Genomic DNA, 17746 nt, shown 5'->3' on the forward strand with positions numbered 1-17746 from the left:
AATAATACATCCTTGAAAAATCACTTATTCAAATCACATCAGATCCTACTTCTAATAGTCACATCATCATCATCATCAGGAGGATTCACTGAGATACCCAGATGAAGTGCTGATAAAGAAAATATTTTTGAGTGATGGGTCAGAAATGCTTAGTTCTTATAAGGTAGTCAAATAATAAATGATCCTGCCTGAAATTCTGAGATGTTGAGTATTCCAAAGCATAAGCTCAGCTGAAGTTCAGTCTTATGTGTATGTGAGCAATTTAGTGTCCAAAAATAACAGTTTTACCTATTAAGTAAAGATACATGTTGGAATCATGGATGGTTTGGGTTTCAAATTTTGGGCAATAGTAATGCACCACAAGAACAGTATTTTTGCCAGATAACTGCCTTTCTGTTCTCAAATTTCATTAATGCCAGTATCTTAACTCTTCTTATTCGACTCGCTGTAATTCAGGGTTAGTTTTGCTGGTTTTACCTTCTGAAAATGCACATGTAATTTCAGCGGTGGCACTTAGTTCTTTCTATATAGTCTGCTTTATGATTCAACACGTGAAAGATTACCCGAGGAACTGCATGATGAATGACAAATTAGAGGACTTGACTGTTGCGACTTCCAAAAAACAGTTGTCTAGGTCTCTTGTTCTGAAGGGAGTTGTCAACAGATTTGCTGTTGTTCACAAAAGGCACATCCAGCTTCAATTAGGTAAATAGATTGTTACCAACATTATTTATTCCCCATTCTATAATGTATGTGCTGTAAAATCCTTGCTCCCCCAATAATTGTCCTTGCTACCACTTCACTTCTGCAAACTAATTATTCTAGTTTCAGCCCTGGGTATCTGTCACCAATCCAGACATTATTACATTTACTTCTTCAGTTAGACTAATTAAGGCAGTGTCTTCAATCCCCCAATGAGCTCAAAATAATAGCTTCCTTGCCAGAAGGAGCTATGTGCAAAGAAAAAATTGAATCAGTTCATTGACACTACTGACATGAACTCTGATCTTAAATGGCTCATCTTTAAAGTTTTTGTGAGTTACCTATGTGGCAACTTCTGTTCTATGCCCTCAAGATAGTTACCTTGAGGGTATAGGCTGGATAACTTACATATGGATTAAAGATGGATTAACCTAAACATGATATTTTGGTGGTAGTTTCAGTTTGGCCTTGGTTCTAACAACCAGTGTTTAGAATCCTACTCTTGTGGATGCTTTCCAAGAATAGCAAAGCTTTCCAATTATCTAATATAAAATATTCAAAATAAAACAGTGGTATGTCATAATTGTATAACTTTGAGTCGCTTGTAAAACCAGTCATAATGCAGCTGGCTAGAATCTTTGGAATGCATACTACTTAGGTTTCCTTTCTGTAACACACTGTTCAATGCTGTAAAAATAAAAATGAAATCCATAAAGTTGTCCTGAAAGATTGTAAATATGACTATTAATTCTAGAATAGTTCACTGATCTGCTGCCACGGTTTAAGAATAAAGGAGTTGCTACATCCCAGAGGAAAATTTGATCTCAAGTAGCCACCATCACCACATTGCACCAAGAAGAGCATTTATTCCAAATGTAGCTTCTATAGGATGACGTTCCCCTTAATTTCCTCCTTGCCTACACAGAGACTTCATAAACAGCAAGCCTGGGTGTACATCAACACTTAACACACACTAAGCCCTGGTCTACATTAGGGTGTTATTTCAAACTAACCCCCCTTAGGTTGAATTTATAAGTGAAGCATCTGCACTACTAATCTCATTATTTCAAAATAATAGGCCGCTTATTTCAAAATCTGTATTCCTGCTTAGCTACTTTGAAATAGTGTTAATGTGGATGCTCTGGTGCCACTATTTCGAAATAACTACTCCCCAGAGTAATTTGAATTAATTACTCTGCAGTGCTTACTGGGGCTCTAAGTTGAAGTAGCGTGTCCACATTAACAAAGCTTGTCTTGTACTAATTTTGAGACTTCCCAATCATAAAATTGGGAGTAAGTCAAATTTAGTTATATCAAAATAGTTTCCTAGTGTAGACATGCCTTAAACAACCACATAGACCCTGCTAACTCATGCTGGAAGTCTTTTAGCATGCTTTGATGTACTACTCTTTCAAAAGAGAGTGCCAGAGCATTTCCATAGAGAAATGGAGAAGTAAATATTCTGACGGGATCGAAACCACCAAAGGTTTATGCTCAAGATCTCTTTAGTTTCAAATGCTTCTTAGGGGTTCAATTTAAAAATATGTCTAAGAGGCAAGATTCTGATTAGACGTGAGATTCTCTACAGTTCAGGGATGTTAGGCTTCAGATTTGATTCAATCCATTATAACAGTACAAACCAGGTGTAAAGTTAAATCTTAAAGAATTCTGATAGGGCACTATGAGTTTTTGTGGCAGAAAATATGCTAATGAGGGACTCATTAGCATAAATCACAATCTCATTTACATATTTTCCACTGATCTGTTTTTTCACTGGGAGTTTTTGCGCAAAAACAAGCAGTGTGGATGTTTCCTTCTTGCACAAAAAACGCTTTTTGCACAAGATCAGTAAACCTCCTTTTTTGAGACATGAAGAACTTGCACAAAAAGGGGGTTTAGCAAAAAAATGGATCGACAGACAATATGCAAATGAGAGCACAACTTATGCTAATGAGTCCCTCTTTAGCATATTTTCTGCCGCAAAAACTCGTAGTGTAGACATAGCCCTAGGGTATGTCTACACACAATTTTTATTTCAGGAGAAGGATGCAATTAGTGCTGCGCATTCACATACTCTTCCGGTATTTACCTGTGTCTACACGTAGCTGAATTTCAAAATAAACCCCTATTTCAAAAGATCCCTGTAAACCTCATTGTAGGAGGAACAAGGGATCTTTCAAAATAGGGGTTTATTTCGAAATTTGGCCAAGTGTAGATGTGGGTAAATACTGGAAGAGCAGCTTCCAAAAAACACCCCAGAGGAAGTTTGCAAATGCATAGCGCTATCTGCATCCTTCTCCCAAAATAAAAATTGTGTGTAGAGACCTTAAGCTTTATGTATATAAGGCTTAGGATAACACTAAATATTTATCATTGATGAAAGACCATTAGCCTGATGCAGGTCCCACAGAACTACAAACACTAACTACTACAGAATATGGAGATTCTAGACTATTGCTGAATTTATTTAGTCCATCTGCCATTGTTTTCTATGTTGGGATCTGTATCTGCCATTGAAATTGATGGCAATTCTCTTGTAGAAATAATTTACACTTGGCAAGGAATATCCTCTATAAATATAATGCAGATTTGTTAGAACCATTAAAGATCTTTTTCACAGCCAGGAAATAGATATAATTTACTATATTCGTTAAGTTAGAAATAAATCTAAATGTTGGTAGGGTTAAAGTTATAGTAAATCAACAATATTAGATGAGCAAATCACTAACAAATAATTTATTCTAGAAAATTAGCCTTATTGGAATACCAATGAGAAGATTGTGACTTATTCAAAATATTTGTTATTGATATTAATTCATTCAATGTTAAGGTTCTCTTTTAACTGTATTAATAAAAAATATTAAAAGAAAACACAAGGAAATTAGGTTTGATCAGATAAGTGACATGGTATTGTTTGTTCCATAATTTAGTGAGCACGGAACATCTCTATCAGAAATGTTTTCATGTAGAAATTCAACATTTTTGTTTCTGCAAATTCTCCCATATGTGACCTTAAAATATGCTTTCCACAAATATTCATAGGAAGTGAACACAAATAGGCGAGGAGAATGGATGAAGCAGATTAATATAAAATGTTGAAGTTTATATATAAATAATTTTCTCCAGTTTGAGCTCTAATCAATAGGATCCCATGTAAATCCCAATAACCCTAGTATAACTTACATAGAATCGTAGAATACTAGGATTGGAAGGGACCTCAAGAGGTCATTGAGTCCAGTTCCCTGCCCTCATCGCAAGACCCAGTACTGTCTAGACCATCCCTGATAGACATTTATCTAACCTACTCTTAAATATCTCCAGAGATGGAGATTCCACAACCTCCCTGGGAAATTTATTCCAGTGTTTAACCACCCTGACAGTTAGGAACTTTTTCCTAATGTCCAACCTCAGCCTCCCTTTCTGCAGTTTAAGTCCATTGCTTCTTGTTCTATCCTCAGAGGCCAAGATGAACAAGTTTTCTCCCTCCTCCTTATGACACCCTTTTAGATATCTAAAAACTGCTATCATGTCCCCCCTCAATATTCTCTTTTCCAAACTAAATAAACCCAATTCTTTCAGCCTTCCTTCATAGGTCATGTTCTCTAGACCTTTAATCATTCTTGTTGCTCTTCTCTGGAACCTCTCCAATTTCTCCACATCTTTCTTGAAATGCAGTGGCCAGAAGTGGACACAATACTCCAAACTGAGGCCTAACCAGTACAGAGTAGAGCGGAAGAATGACTTCTCCTGTCTTGCTCACAACACACCTGTTAATGCATCCCAGAATCATGTTTGCTTTTTTTGCAACAGCATCACACTGTTGACTCATAGTTAGCTTGTGGTCCACTGTAACCCCTAGATCCCTTTCTGCTGTACTCCTTCCTAGACAGTCGCTTCCCATTCTGTAGGTGTGAAACTGATTGTTCCTTCCTAAGTGGAGCACTTTGCATTTGTCTTTATTAAACTTCATCCTCTTTACCTCAAATCATTTCTCCAATTTGTCCAGATCATTTTGAATTATAACCCTATCCTCCAAAGCAGTTGCAACCCCTCCCAGCTTGGTATCATCTGCAAACTTAATAAGTGTACTTTCTATGCCAATATCTAAATCGTTGATGAAGATATTGAATAGAGCTGGTCCCAAAACAGATCCCTGCAAAACCCCACTTGTTATACCTTTCCAGCAGGATTGAGAACCATTAATAACTATTCTCTGAGTATGGTTATCCAGCCAGTTATGCACCCATCTTATAGTAGCCCCATCTAAGTTGTATTTGCCTAGTTTATTGATAAGAATATCATGCGAGACCATATCAAATGCATTACTGAAGTCTACGTATACCACATCCACCGCTTCTCCCTTATCCACAAGACTCGTTATCCTATCAAAGTAAGCTATCAGATTGGTTTGACATGATTCGTTCTTTACAAATCCATGCTAGCTGTTCCCTATCACCTAACCACTTTCCAAGTGTTTACAGATTATTTCCTTAACTACTTGCTCCATTATCTTCCCTGGCACAGAAGTTAAACTAACTGGTCTGCAGTTTCCTGGGTTGTTCTTATTTTCCTTTTTATAGATGGGCACTATATATGCCCTTTTCCACTCTTCTGGAATCTCTCCTGTCTCTCATGATTTTCCAAAGATGATAGCTGGAGTCTCAGACACATCCTCTATCAGCTCCTTGAGTATTCTAGGATGCATTTCATCAGGCCCTGGTGACTTGCAGGCATCTAACTTTTCTAAGTGATTTTTAACTTGTTCTTTTTTTTATTTTATCTTCTAAACCTACTCCCTTCCCACTAGCATTCGCTATGTTAGGCATTCCTTCATGAGACTTCACAGTGAAGACGGAAACAAAGAAGTCATTAAGCATCTCTGCCATTTCCAAGTTTCCTGTTACTGTTTCTCACTCCTCAATGAGTAGCGGGACCTACCCTGTCCTTGGTCTTCCTCTTGCTTCTAATGTATTTATAAAAAGTCTTCTTGTTTCCCTTTATTCCTGTAGCTAGTTTAAGCTCATTTTGTGCCATTTTGTACATACTCACATTGAGGAGGGAAATGGGCTTCAGACTTATAACAGTTAAACTCATCTAAGAAATTTATGTTATAAAACAAACTACTTGTACATGCCTGAGTTGAATAAAACTACCAGAGGTCAGAATTTGACCTTGTGTTTTACTTATAGTGATCGGTAAAAGGAACATGCCTTCTTTGCACTGTTGTTGTATTTCTTGGAACTGGTACGTAATGAGGCCCTATGTGTGTGGGATTTGCTATGACTTTCAGCATATTAATGTGTACTGTGTCAAATATGTGACTTTTAAAGAGGATTGTAATGTGCTATAAAATGTTATAGAAAGGTAAAACACAGAAACATACTGAGTTGGGATTTAGAAAAGAATTTCTTAAGTACAATAAATCTGTATTGAGAACAAACAGTTTCCAGGCAGCTCACCCCAATAAAGAAACCAGTCCTGTATAGTTACCACTTTTAAGATTCATAACCAGATGTCTTGATAATTTAATTGGGGCATACACTTAGTTTGCATTACAGCTTTTGCTGAAAACATTTGAAATGAGATGCCTGTGTCAAATTCAAGGCATGAGGCTAGATAGACTGGGAATTCACAACATCTTTAGAAGACCGAAAGTCCAGTATATAATCAGAATCATCTAAATGTGCCAACTATAATGATTTGGCCTTGCTAGAGAGATCCTAATCTGACTGGCTACATTTGTTCTGTCTGGAGAAGGACATGGAGGTAGAGACCAAGGACATACAGGCTATGTCTACACTGTAGCCTTCTTGCGGAAAAGCTTATGCAAATGAAGGTTGGCATGGAATATCGCCACGCTTCATTTGCATAATTAATGAGCAGCTGCTTTTGTGCAAGAGGCTTTTGAGCAAAAAAGAGCTGCGTAGACAGCTCCTTTTTGCATAGAAAACCCCTCTTGCACAAGACAGGAAGAACGGCTCTTGTGCAAGAGGGCGTTTTTTGCACTGTCTACACTGCTCCTTTTTGCTCAAAAGTCTCTTGCGCAAAAATGGCTGCTCATTAATTATGCAAATGAAATGCGGTGATATTCCACGCCGAGCTTCATTTGCATAAGCTTTTCCGCAAGAAGGCTACAGTGCAGACATAGCCACAAAGTAACAATGGTATAACATAGTATGTATTAAACCATCCTGGCAACCAAGCACATTCAAATGGTCACTCAAATCAGAACAAAATGGAATCTGCTTATAACCTTGACCTTACCCATCCTTAGCACTAGAAAAGGAGATACGATGAGGAGGAGGGTGCACCTAGATGGCAAATCAGTGCCTCTTTTAGTCTATGGTACTGAAAGGTTTGAGTTTGGGTTTGGTTTTACAAAGCCCAGAGCAATAATTTAAATCCTGAATGTGTTTGGAAAGTGACACAGTGTTACCCAGTGCAGCGCTCACGACATCATATGAATGTGATTCTGAATTACAGAAGAGAGAGACAGAGATTAACCTGGTCAGTTAGAGTGGGGTTTGAAAATGCCAACTCTGCTCCCACTGATGTCTATTCGATTTTTTTCGTTAACTTCAATGGGTGCAGATTGAAAACAAAGATAATCATTTATTTTAAAATCCCACCTTAAACTTCTATAATGCAGGGGGGAAAAAGAGCGATAAAAACAGCTCTGCTGTTTACCCCCAATCACCAGTGTAAGATAACTTACTATACTTTGGTTTGATATTTTTCTTAAAGAATGAAGCAGTAAAGCCCTCACTCTAATTTAGTTGCATAACCATGAGGAGCTGTAAGTAAGTGAGTTCAGGGCCTTGAACTCAGAATCTTCAAACTCAGCAATGATGCTGTACGGATCCTTAATAAGCACTTGCTTATGCATTTAAATTGAAGTCTTGCTGATAATAATTGTATTGATCTCAGGCATAGCTATTTCTTAGTTTGCTTTTATTAAGCAGCCTCTCTGAAAGTATCACCCCAAATACACAGGCATACACAGATTGACTACATTTTACTGCATGAATAATTTACTGTATGAATTGGATCTTTTACTTTAGTCTCCCAGTGGGAGGAGGTACTATACTCTTAGCTCTGATGGCTTCTCTTAGTTAGGACATGGATTTTCTTTCTTTTCCCTCCTCCTCCAGCGTGGAAATCCTTTTAACAAAGATTATCTTCTCAGCCGACTTCCCCTCCTGATTCCCCATTTATGATTCTGAAGAACTCTCTCTGTACCATGTATGGTCACTTAATTTTCCTATGAGAACGTAGATGCAAAAATATTAGGAACGTAATTAATTTAAATATTTTAATGCATTTTATGAACTAAGAGCCTGTATAGCCAGCTTCATGTGATCAGTCAGTGTTCCATGGTTCATGAGTACATAAATCAGAGGTCTACGGATCACAGTTTGAGTGATCCTACTCTGGAGAAACATGAACAAGATGAGGAAGTTTTAAGATACAACAAAATATGTCTAGCACAAGCTCAACTTGTTTCAATAAGTTCAAACCCCAAAGATTAAAGCTGTCTTGGCTTTTCTTCTTCCAATCAGACTTTTATTCTCAAAACACTTTCCATTGCTTTGCATGTTTATTTAATAAAGTGTCATGTTATTGTTAAATAACTACAAAGGATGGATGCTTTATGACTAGATCAAAGGGCTGGAACTCAGAAAATAAGGATTCACCACTTCCTAGCTTGCTACAGATTTCTGCACCACCTTAAATAAATCCCTTAGGACCTGATTGAATGTTCATTGAAGTAAATTGAAATAATATAATGGCTGTGGATCAGACCTTAAATCTTTGTACCTCAGCTCCTATTTTATTATTTTTGATTAATATTGTCTGTATCCTATCCTTTGTCTGCTTGTCTGTTGGAAATTACACTCTTTGAAGTAGGAACTATCTCTCAGTGTGTGTTTGTACAATACTAGTTGGAGACCCAACGCTCTGCCATATTGCAGACAACAACTCCATCATGGCAGCATGCCCCAACTTCTCCCTTCAAAAAGGGTGTTTAGTGGACATGGATTCAATGGAATGATTTTCTGACAGAAAATGAAATTTTTGTGAAATCACAGATTTTTATGAGAAAATTTCGATCAGTCATGAAAAAATAAAAAAGTTTCTAGATTAAAAAAAAAACAAATAATTTAAAATCACAAATGTAAATATTTAATCAATACTGTGTTTTAATGAAAAGAGATTCTGGAAACTTGGGAAATATTAAAAAACATCTGAAGAGATCCTCTGAATCCCTTCTGCACCAAAAAGATTAAAATGCTTTTGAAACAGTGTATCCTCACTATTCATGATTAGCCACACAAGGATGATCTTAGACAATTGACTCAACTATGGAGACCATTGATAAGGGATTGGAAAAGGTCATCCTAAATGCTGTCCTTTAGGCAGTTTGGGCTTGAGTGGTCCTGTCCTCACCTTATTTTCTATGGTCCATGGCTTTTAGGTGGATATGAAAAGAGCTTTGTGTAAAGCAAGTATTTAGACATCTCTGCATGACCTTACCTTGTTTTTTAAAGATTCTAGACAGAGCTCGTCTTTGTGGCTAAGGTCAAATGTGATACATCTTGAAAAGAATATAAGAACTGCTGAAAAAGCTAGGGAATGTGAAGATTTCTACTCTTTAAAGCTCTGAGTCATGAATTTACTGTATGTTCCTGTGCTAAGAATAAGATCATGGAATACCGCTCCTTTGAGACTGGGGAGAGGGAAATTCTTTAGAAATGCACTTTATTTTCAACATCTAGATTTGTCGAGCTTGAAAAAAAACACACTTCCATCACTAGTTATATATACACTAGAAGTATCTTCACTAGTCTCAGTGGTATCTGGAAAGATGCACATTCACAAAGGAGACAAAATAGAAACAAACCACCTAGAATATAGTAGTATTTGAGAATTACATAAAAGTTGTGTTGAAAATGTCTTCTCTTTGAATCATGTTTTATACTATTTTGGAGGCTGGGATGTCAGCGGGAAGTTTGGATAATATGAAAAGTTTGTAATAGTTAGCTCATCACCTTTTCTTCTTGAGGGCCCTGACCAACAATGAAGTATCTATTAAGAACAACTAAGTCTTTGCACACTTTACTTATCTCTGCTTTTGATACCCTAATATTTAAATTCCATTCCAAAATGATCAGCAGTAGTTCCTTCCGATATCCCTGATCTCAAAATTGAAAAAAAAAGAACCACGTGAAAGGGGGAAAAAAATCACGTTAAACCAATTAGAGCAATAGCATTTAAAGGGAAAATGTTTTGAGTGAGAAAAGGCTGGAAAAGAGAAGTGAAAAAACAGTAATTTCCACTCATGTTTTGGTTGAAATACAGTTCTTAAAGAATGTGCCCACACAGTTAGAAGCGCAGGAAAGATGAAAACAGTGCCAACCACATGCACAGCACTAGAAATGCCCTCTGGGTGTGTGGTAGGAGGATTATTTTGCTGCTTAAAATAGGAACAGTGCGTGCCACTAACTAGGCCATGTTGCCATGTGATGCTTGTAATATCCAGCTGAAGGGCTACACATGCCAAACAAGCGCCAAACTGTGACCCTCTGTGGCCATGGACAGGGTTGCCAGGTGTCCGGTATTGACCCGGACAATCCGGTATTTTCGCCTCCATTCTGGTAAAAATAAATCAGAAAATACCGGACACCTACAAAGTTCGGTATTTTCTGTTTTTTTCCCTGCCATGAGGTGAAAATACCGGACACCTGGCAACCCTACACACACTTAGCAACTAGGCCCAGACCCTGCCCCCCACCCCGGACTCCTTGCCAGGCCCCCTTGGATGCCCCCCTCCCCTCGCTTACCTGGTTCCGTAGGGGCTTGTCTTGTGGCTGGAACAGAAAAACAAAATGGCTGCCAGCAAAAAAGCCTCTTCTTAAAGGGGCCATGCTGATTTTTTATTTTGTAATTTTTTATTTAATTTATTTATTTATTGCTTAATTTGCTTAATTTTTGTTCCTCAACAACTTTGGTCTCCCTCTTTTTTTCCTCAACAGAATTTTTTTCCCTTTTTGGGGAGGGGGGGGGTTTGTTCGGTATTTTTGGTTAAACCATCTGGCAACCCTAGCCATGGAGCACCGGTGTGGATGACAGCTGGAGCCCGCTTTCTACTGCTATCTTAAGTATGAACAGAGCTGGCCCAAGATACAGGCTGACTGGGCTACTGCCCGGGGTGCCCCACTGTAGGGGGCACTGCATGGGGCTGCCAGGGCGGGCAGGAAAGGCACCAAGCATGCGCCGCACACACAGGGACAGGGCCATGTATGCGCCAGGCGTAGTGCACCTGGGGTCAGGGCCACGCTCCCAGGCCCCGAATTGCACGAATGGCTCGGGCCGGCCATGAATATGAAGTATTAGTAATATTGCCCATTGTGCTATGCACTATACTGTACTTCTATATTAGGTACCACTTGGAATGGTCTCTTGCTCTTTTCAAAGTATACTGCTCATCCAAGTAAGAAAGGCTTGTGTACCAGGCAAAGAAAAAGGGGCTAGTGTTCCAATAAGTGTCATTCAATAGCAATAGTTATGATCTGAATTTTGTCCTGTGCAAAGGATGCTGATTCTTGCTGTTAGTGAGATCATATGATTAGGTTGTGATAAGTTCCATTTTTTCAATAAATATTTGGAATAGATGCAGCCCTCTCTAGGACCCTCTCCAAAATACCTTGCCACTCTGGCTTTTAGGGGAGACTCCAGACCCTCAAGCTCGACTTCTTTTCACAAATTAAAAACAATACAACACAACTATGTATGCTTACATTAAACAGGATTCTAGACCTCTAGGAAAAAACACAAGATATTAGTCTTCTGATCTCCAGTTGGCTATACCGTTGGTTTTCTTCTTGTCACTCTGAACTGACAATGATACAAATAAGAACCGACATACACTAGAACCATGGTGTCCAACACAATAGCTACGAGCCACAAGTGGCTAATTGGCCGGTTGAGTGTGGCTAGCTCACTATAGCAGTAGCCACTATTGGTTCGATGCCCCAGCACTAGAATGACTTCTTCAGTTAATATTAAGAATAAGGTTGTGATTTTCAAAACCACACAAAGGAAACACATGCTCAATTCTTGTTGCGGACTAGACAGCCAAGTTCCTTGTGTACTTTGAAAATCTCAGCCTAAATTAGAGATGGCTGAAAGTTTTCCATCAAAAACATGTTTTACCCAAAATGAAAATTTTCACAGAAAATGTTTTCTTTAAAAAACATTCAATGAAAAACCAAATACCACCCCCCAAATCCCTCCTTTCCCCTTCCCTTTCCCCTTCCAAATTTTTTTTGGAGGGAGAGAAGAAAATTTTAGATCCATATCTATCTGGCATTTCCCCAACCCCACGTTTGCCAGTAGCAAAACAAAAAAAATGGGGCATGGAGAGTGGAAGAGGGAGTGAGGATTTTGCTTTGTTTTAGTCTCTGTTTTCCTTTGAAAACTGAAAAAAACAGGAAATTTAGAGGAAAACCAACAACTTCTTTTCAAGATTTCCCATGTTTAACAATTGGTAATTTTGACCTTCTCCATTCTGTGTATTTTGGATCCCTTCTTCCTCACACTGAAATCAAACTGAAAACTTATTTTGTTTTCTATGGAAACAGGATCCAAGCCCTTCATTGATAGGCACTGAGAATAAAGGAAGACTACTAATCAACAAATATAGGGCAAGTAAGAATAACATCTACATCATACTTTTTAGGGACTGGGAAGAAGATTTGAATAGTTAAATGTTTGAATAGTTAGCATGTCTTTGATAGCATTGACTTTAAGCAGAAAGGAAAATGACAGTTTCATATGGGCCCCAGATGTTCCTACTGTTTTGACATTTGCCCCACCAACCATCCTCTTCCTTTTGGTGACTCAAGGAGGATTCTTGCAATTCTGCTTGACAGAAAAGGAATTAATTCTTATAATTTTGTTATAACTTATGGTAGCAGCTCTTCAATGTTTGTGTGAGGCAGCAGCAAAACCATCTGGATGGCAATTTTATAGCCAAATTAATAAATTAAAGATTGAAAAATCCAGCTATTGACTACAACATCATCTTTGATGTAGCAACTAAAAATAAGCAGGTGATGAAAGGGCACTTCTGTCTGCTAGTAGGATAACACTGCCTTTTTCCCTGCATAGCAATCAGTCACTTTAACAGTGTTCCAGCTGATTTACTAACTTTTATCCCTAAATTTTATGGTTCAATTAACTTTTAATAAATTAAAACTATTAAGGAAGGTTAAAGTTGGTCAAGAATGATTTTTCAAGAAAGACTAGAATGTGGTATTGACTAAAAAGAGATCTACAGTTGCATCTGTGCTTCAATGAGACAATCAAATATGCAAGGGTGATTAGAAGGACCAGGAACACAGCATAAAAATAAAGAGTTCTATATAATTGTAAGTACGTGAATTAAAAGAAGATCAGATTTAATACATATGACAAGCAAGTTATTGTTTTAATTATTTGCTGTCTGCATTGCAATAGCCCTTAGAGGCAGGGCTGAGTAAATTTGAAATGTTTTTGAAAAATAAATAAATTTAGAAATAACAGATAATTTTAGATTTTTTTTTCAGAAAATAATTTTAGCTTCTCTTTTAGCCATTCTTTTTGTGGAGTGCTTAGCAGAGACCAGGGATACTTTGTACTATGTACAAACACCTAATGACAAATAGTCCCAGCTCTAAAGAGCTTACAGTATAAATAGAAAAGACAGAAAAAGGTTGAAAAGAGGAAGCATTAGAGAACCAAGGCACACTAATAGTAAGCGTTTTGCCCATTATCACTGAAGTCTGTGGCAGAGCTGGGACAAAAGTCTCAGCCTAATGCTTTAACCCAAACATTGATCCATTACACAGGTGGTATCCTGGAAAAGCTCTGCCGCGTCCATGGAACGCGTCTGCATTTCCGAAAAAAAAATTGGAAAATCAGACGTGTTTTTTCGGCATCTCTAAACATCATTCCACAAGGAAGAAGGGATGTTCCGAAAGAGGGCTTTTTTCCAACATTTGGCCCTGTGTAGATGGGACAAATGTCGGAAAAGCCTCTTTTGGAAGAAAAGCAGAAAAAGATGCAAACTGTGGTTCACAATTTGCATAGCTTTTTCCAACTTTTCTTTGTAGTGTAGATATAGCCTCAGAATCTGCCCCCAATACAGAATTATTTATTAATTATTTATATTATAACTATGATAGTATCTGTCTTCTACTGAACTGGTATCTAGTAAGCATAGTGAACAGAGTTTACAGAGTGGGGAAATGAACCAATGAAAACAATATAATAATGAGGATTGGAATTTTTTAAACACCATATCATAAAATGTGTTTTCTACTAGTGTCTTCTACTAGTCTTGGAGCAGATGAAGGTAGCTGAATACTGTATTACCAGACATGCTATGCTCTGAAAGTGTTATTGAGTGGGTTTTATAAAACAAGAGTATGCGAGAGATTCTGAATTAATATAAAATATTTAGAATAGCGACTGAATAGTAGAGAATACAAAACAGTTTTTTCCCACATAGATTGCATTGTTTATGAACAAAATTGTTTCTAAATTGAGTTTTAGAAGAGAGCTCTCATAAACTTCCCACTTCCAACTATACATTGTAATAGCACAGCCTAACTAGACAAAGAAAGCCACTGATACATTTTTGACTGAGTTACTGATACAGTGCAACCCAACTATCCCGCTATGTGATTCATGATGTGGGATATTGAATTTCAATTTCTTTTCTGAAGCTATTGAAAACTAAGTCATCCTTTATGAGCATTGTGTGATATTACCTATATTAAATGTCTCACTGAAAAGATGACAATCAGATATTTTGAAGGCAAATTCTACAGAGAAAAGATGAGCAACCTTTAAAAAAATAATTTTTTCCTGTTGTTTTTAGAAGTTGGAACAGGCATAAATTTTGTAATGGCATGATTTTTTAAAAAAAATAACTGGAATGCTTTGCCAAAATAACAGCCACTTTCATGAGCAATTTCTTAATTTCCACTGGATCGGGGGGTACTTGGAGCACACAGAAGACCAACATAATTGCTAGATAGCAATACTGAAGTTGTCTACTGTAATCAACAGCTGCCCATTTCCATTTCTTAGAAGTAGGTAGGTATCAAGAATAGTGGCCTAATCATTACATTGTTGAATAATAAGTCAAGTTCCTGGGATCTTTTCCCAACTCTGACACTAACTCTTTACATGATCTTGGACAAGGCTATTAAACTGAGGCACAGAGTCTATCTGTAAAATTATTTGGATAATAATTGCACTCATACAAATGTTGTGAGAGGAAAACCCATGCTCAGAATCTACAGGAAGTGATAATCCCTGGAATGTGTGGGAGAAGCAGGGAGGGCAGAATCAGGATGGTTCTACTGTGCAATGGAGACCATAGATTTGGAAGGCCTCTCAGCATTCCATGACTCTCTATGCAACAGACCTCGGGGATTTGGTGGTGCCATAGCAACAGAATGCCACGACTATGGAGTTCATAACTGTGTAGATTTCATCCCCTGTCGCCCAGCTGAGATACGGCGAGGCTGTAAAATTGATGTATACTCTGAAAAACGAAGCCACAGCCAATGCATGATTTGGAGATACGGGGCTGTTACTGTGTGGCTTCATGCTGAGATACACGTTCTACAACTTGCTACATGGGCTGGATGCTGTGTCCTTGGACGAAGGGTATCACTTAAGAGCAAAGTTTTATCCTCATCAATCAAAAAATCACATACCGGGAACATTAAATAACTGGGTATAATTAAATATTAAATATTCAAATTACTCCATTTCATTACTGTGCAGGAAGACTACATTACAGTCATTTGTTCATACAGTGCTGTAGGTAGAAAATGAAAAGAGCATGTTCCTAGAGGGGATTGCAGCTGCTTATTGGGCCTATCTGACACTGGGTAACTAATAACATTTTAAGGAACCATATTAACCTCTACACAGCTGGGTCAGCAACAAAGCGGGGTTCAAAGAAACTTCCATGTCCTTCTCTCTACTTCTAGCTTTCCCACAAGAGACTTACATACACATGCCATCTCCGCACATTGCCTCAGCATAGACCAGTGGCAGCATGCTACAGTATAGCTCAGCAACAGCAAGGTTTTGGTCTGGAAACACAAGCATTCCACAGGAATTTCAACCACTGTTTCCTCTAAGATTTTCCATCCAGGAGCAGAGTGAGTTTTGTCCTGTGAGCCAGCAAAGAGATCACGTGCACTTGTTCAGATGTGTGCCACTGTGGCACCCACCAGTAATGCTGCTCCCCAACAGTATGTCTACACTTGCAGCCTATTTCGGAATAGGGCTGCAAATGTAGGCATTCGGAATTGCAAATCAAGCCCGGGATTTAAATATCCCGTGCTTGATTTGCATCTTCCCAGCCGGGCACCATTTTTTGAAATTTACAAGCCCGGAATAACTGCCTGTGTCTACACGCGGCAGTGAAACGGGCGTTTGAAATAAAGCCCTATTTCAAACTACCTGTTATTCCTCCTGCAATGGGGTTTAGAAGAAGGTGAGATGCACAGCTCCCGAGGCAGCCTGTGTGCAGGGCAGAGAATGCCCCAGGCTGCTCCTCACAGTGCTGCAGTGAGTCCCCCACTGGAGCAAAGAGAAGCTGCTGCCAGAGCCCGGGGTTTGCAGGGAGTGAGGTGCTATGGGTTAGGAAGTGACATGTGGGGAGGAGGGCAGAGAATTGGGGGAAAGGGAGCTCTGAGGGGCAAAAGAGAGGTGTGGGAGGGCTCCAACTTTGGGCAGCCACCATGCGGCCAGACCAGGGAGCAGCTGAAAAGCCATTTTGCAGCCCTGAACACAACTCCAGCCCCGGGGAAGGTCTGGAGCTGGCCTCGGCCATTGGAACAGCCCCCTTACCATGGAGCCCCAGCTGTTCGTGCAGGGCGCACCACCCCGCCCAGGACATGATCCCGTACCCGCAGCCTCAGCAGGATCACCAGCACATGGCAGGGGTACAAAGAGCAGCACCTGCAGGCCTTGCGAGCCCAGACCCGGATCATGAAGCAGCGGGCGCAGGACGACCGGGAGTTCCAGTGGGAGCTGTTTGCCCAGGGTCGTGCCATCTGTCACAATCTGCAGGCCCTGGTGCAGAGCTTGCTGCCCCATGCCGGTCCTGTGCCTGCTGTCCCTCCAGCTACTTTTCCTCCTCCCACTCCTGCCCCCCCACATTTTCCTCCTCAACCTCCACACCCCCCACACCAACCTCGGCACTCTTCTCACCATCCTCCCGTGGACGCCAAGGCCCCCTCCCCCGCGGTGCTGGGAGGCAGTTGGCCCGGCGAGACTCCCACCCCTGAATGCTGAGCTTTCCCTCCCCCTTCTTCCCCTTGCTTCCCCCTTCCAGCTCCCTCCTCCAAGTTTTCCCCTGTCCCTCTCCTATCCGCTCCCGCCTCCTTTCCCCAGTCTCCCCGGAGGTTCATCCCCCCCCCATTGTGTTAAATAAAGACAGTTTCTATTTTTGAAAATACGTGTATTTTATTTGACATCAGGAAGGGGGGGCTAGGGAAGGGTAAGTGGAAGGACGAGAGGGAGGAATGAGGCACAAGCCCCCAGTGGGGCAGACCAGGGAGACTGTTAGCGCTCCTCAGTGTGGAAGCTCTTCCACAGGGCCCCCTGGATCCTGACAGTCCCTCGATGGTCCTCCCGGATGGCAGCCAGCAGACAGTCCAGCCAGGCTGCTGGCAACGTGTCCACGAGATGCAGCAGAGTCCCCGGGGGCAGGTCTGGTTCCATGTTGCAGAGTGCCGTGGTGCCCCGAGTGAGGGCAAGCAGAGCACTCCAAGACACAAATGCCTTGCTGTCCCTCCGCGAGGTAGACCAACAAGCAGAGAAATCTGAGAACTGTCTGTCCGGGATGGGGGCTTGGGTCCCTTTAAGCACAGACCTCGGACAGCCTGAGGCAGCAGCCCCACACACTAAGTCCGACCCTGATGCCCTGCCGGCACTTGTTCCGGCCAGCCTTACCTTCGATTCAGGGTCTACT

The sequence above is a fragment of the Pelodiscus sinensis genome, chromosome 10, assembly GCF_049634645.1.
Source record: "Pelodiscus sinensis isolate JC-2024 chromosome 10, ASM4963464v1, whole genome shotgun sequence".
Lineage (NCBI taxonomy): Eukaryota > Metazoa > Chordata > Testudines > Trionychidae > Pelodiscus > Pelodiscus sinensis.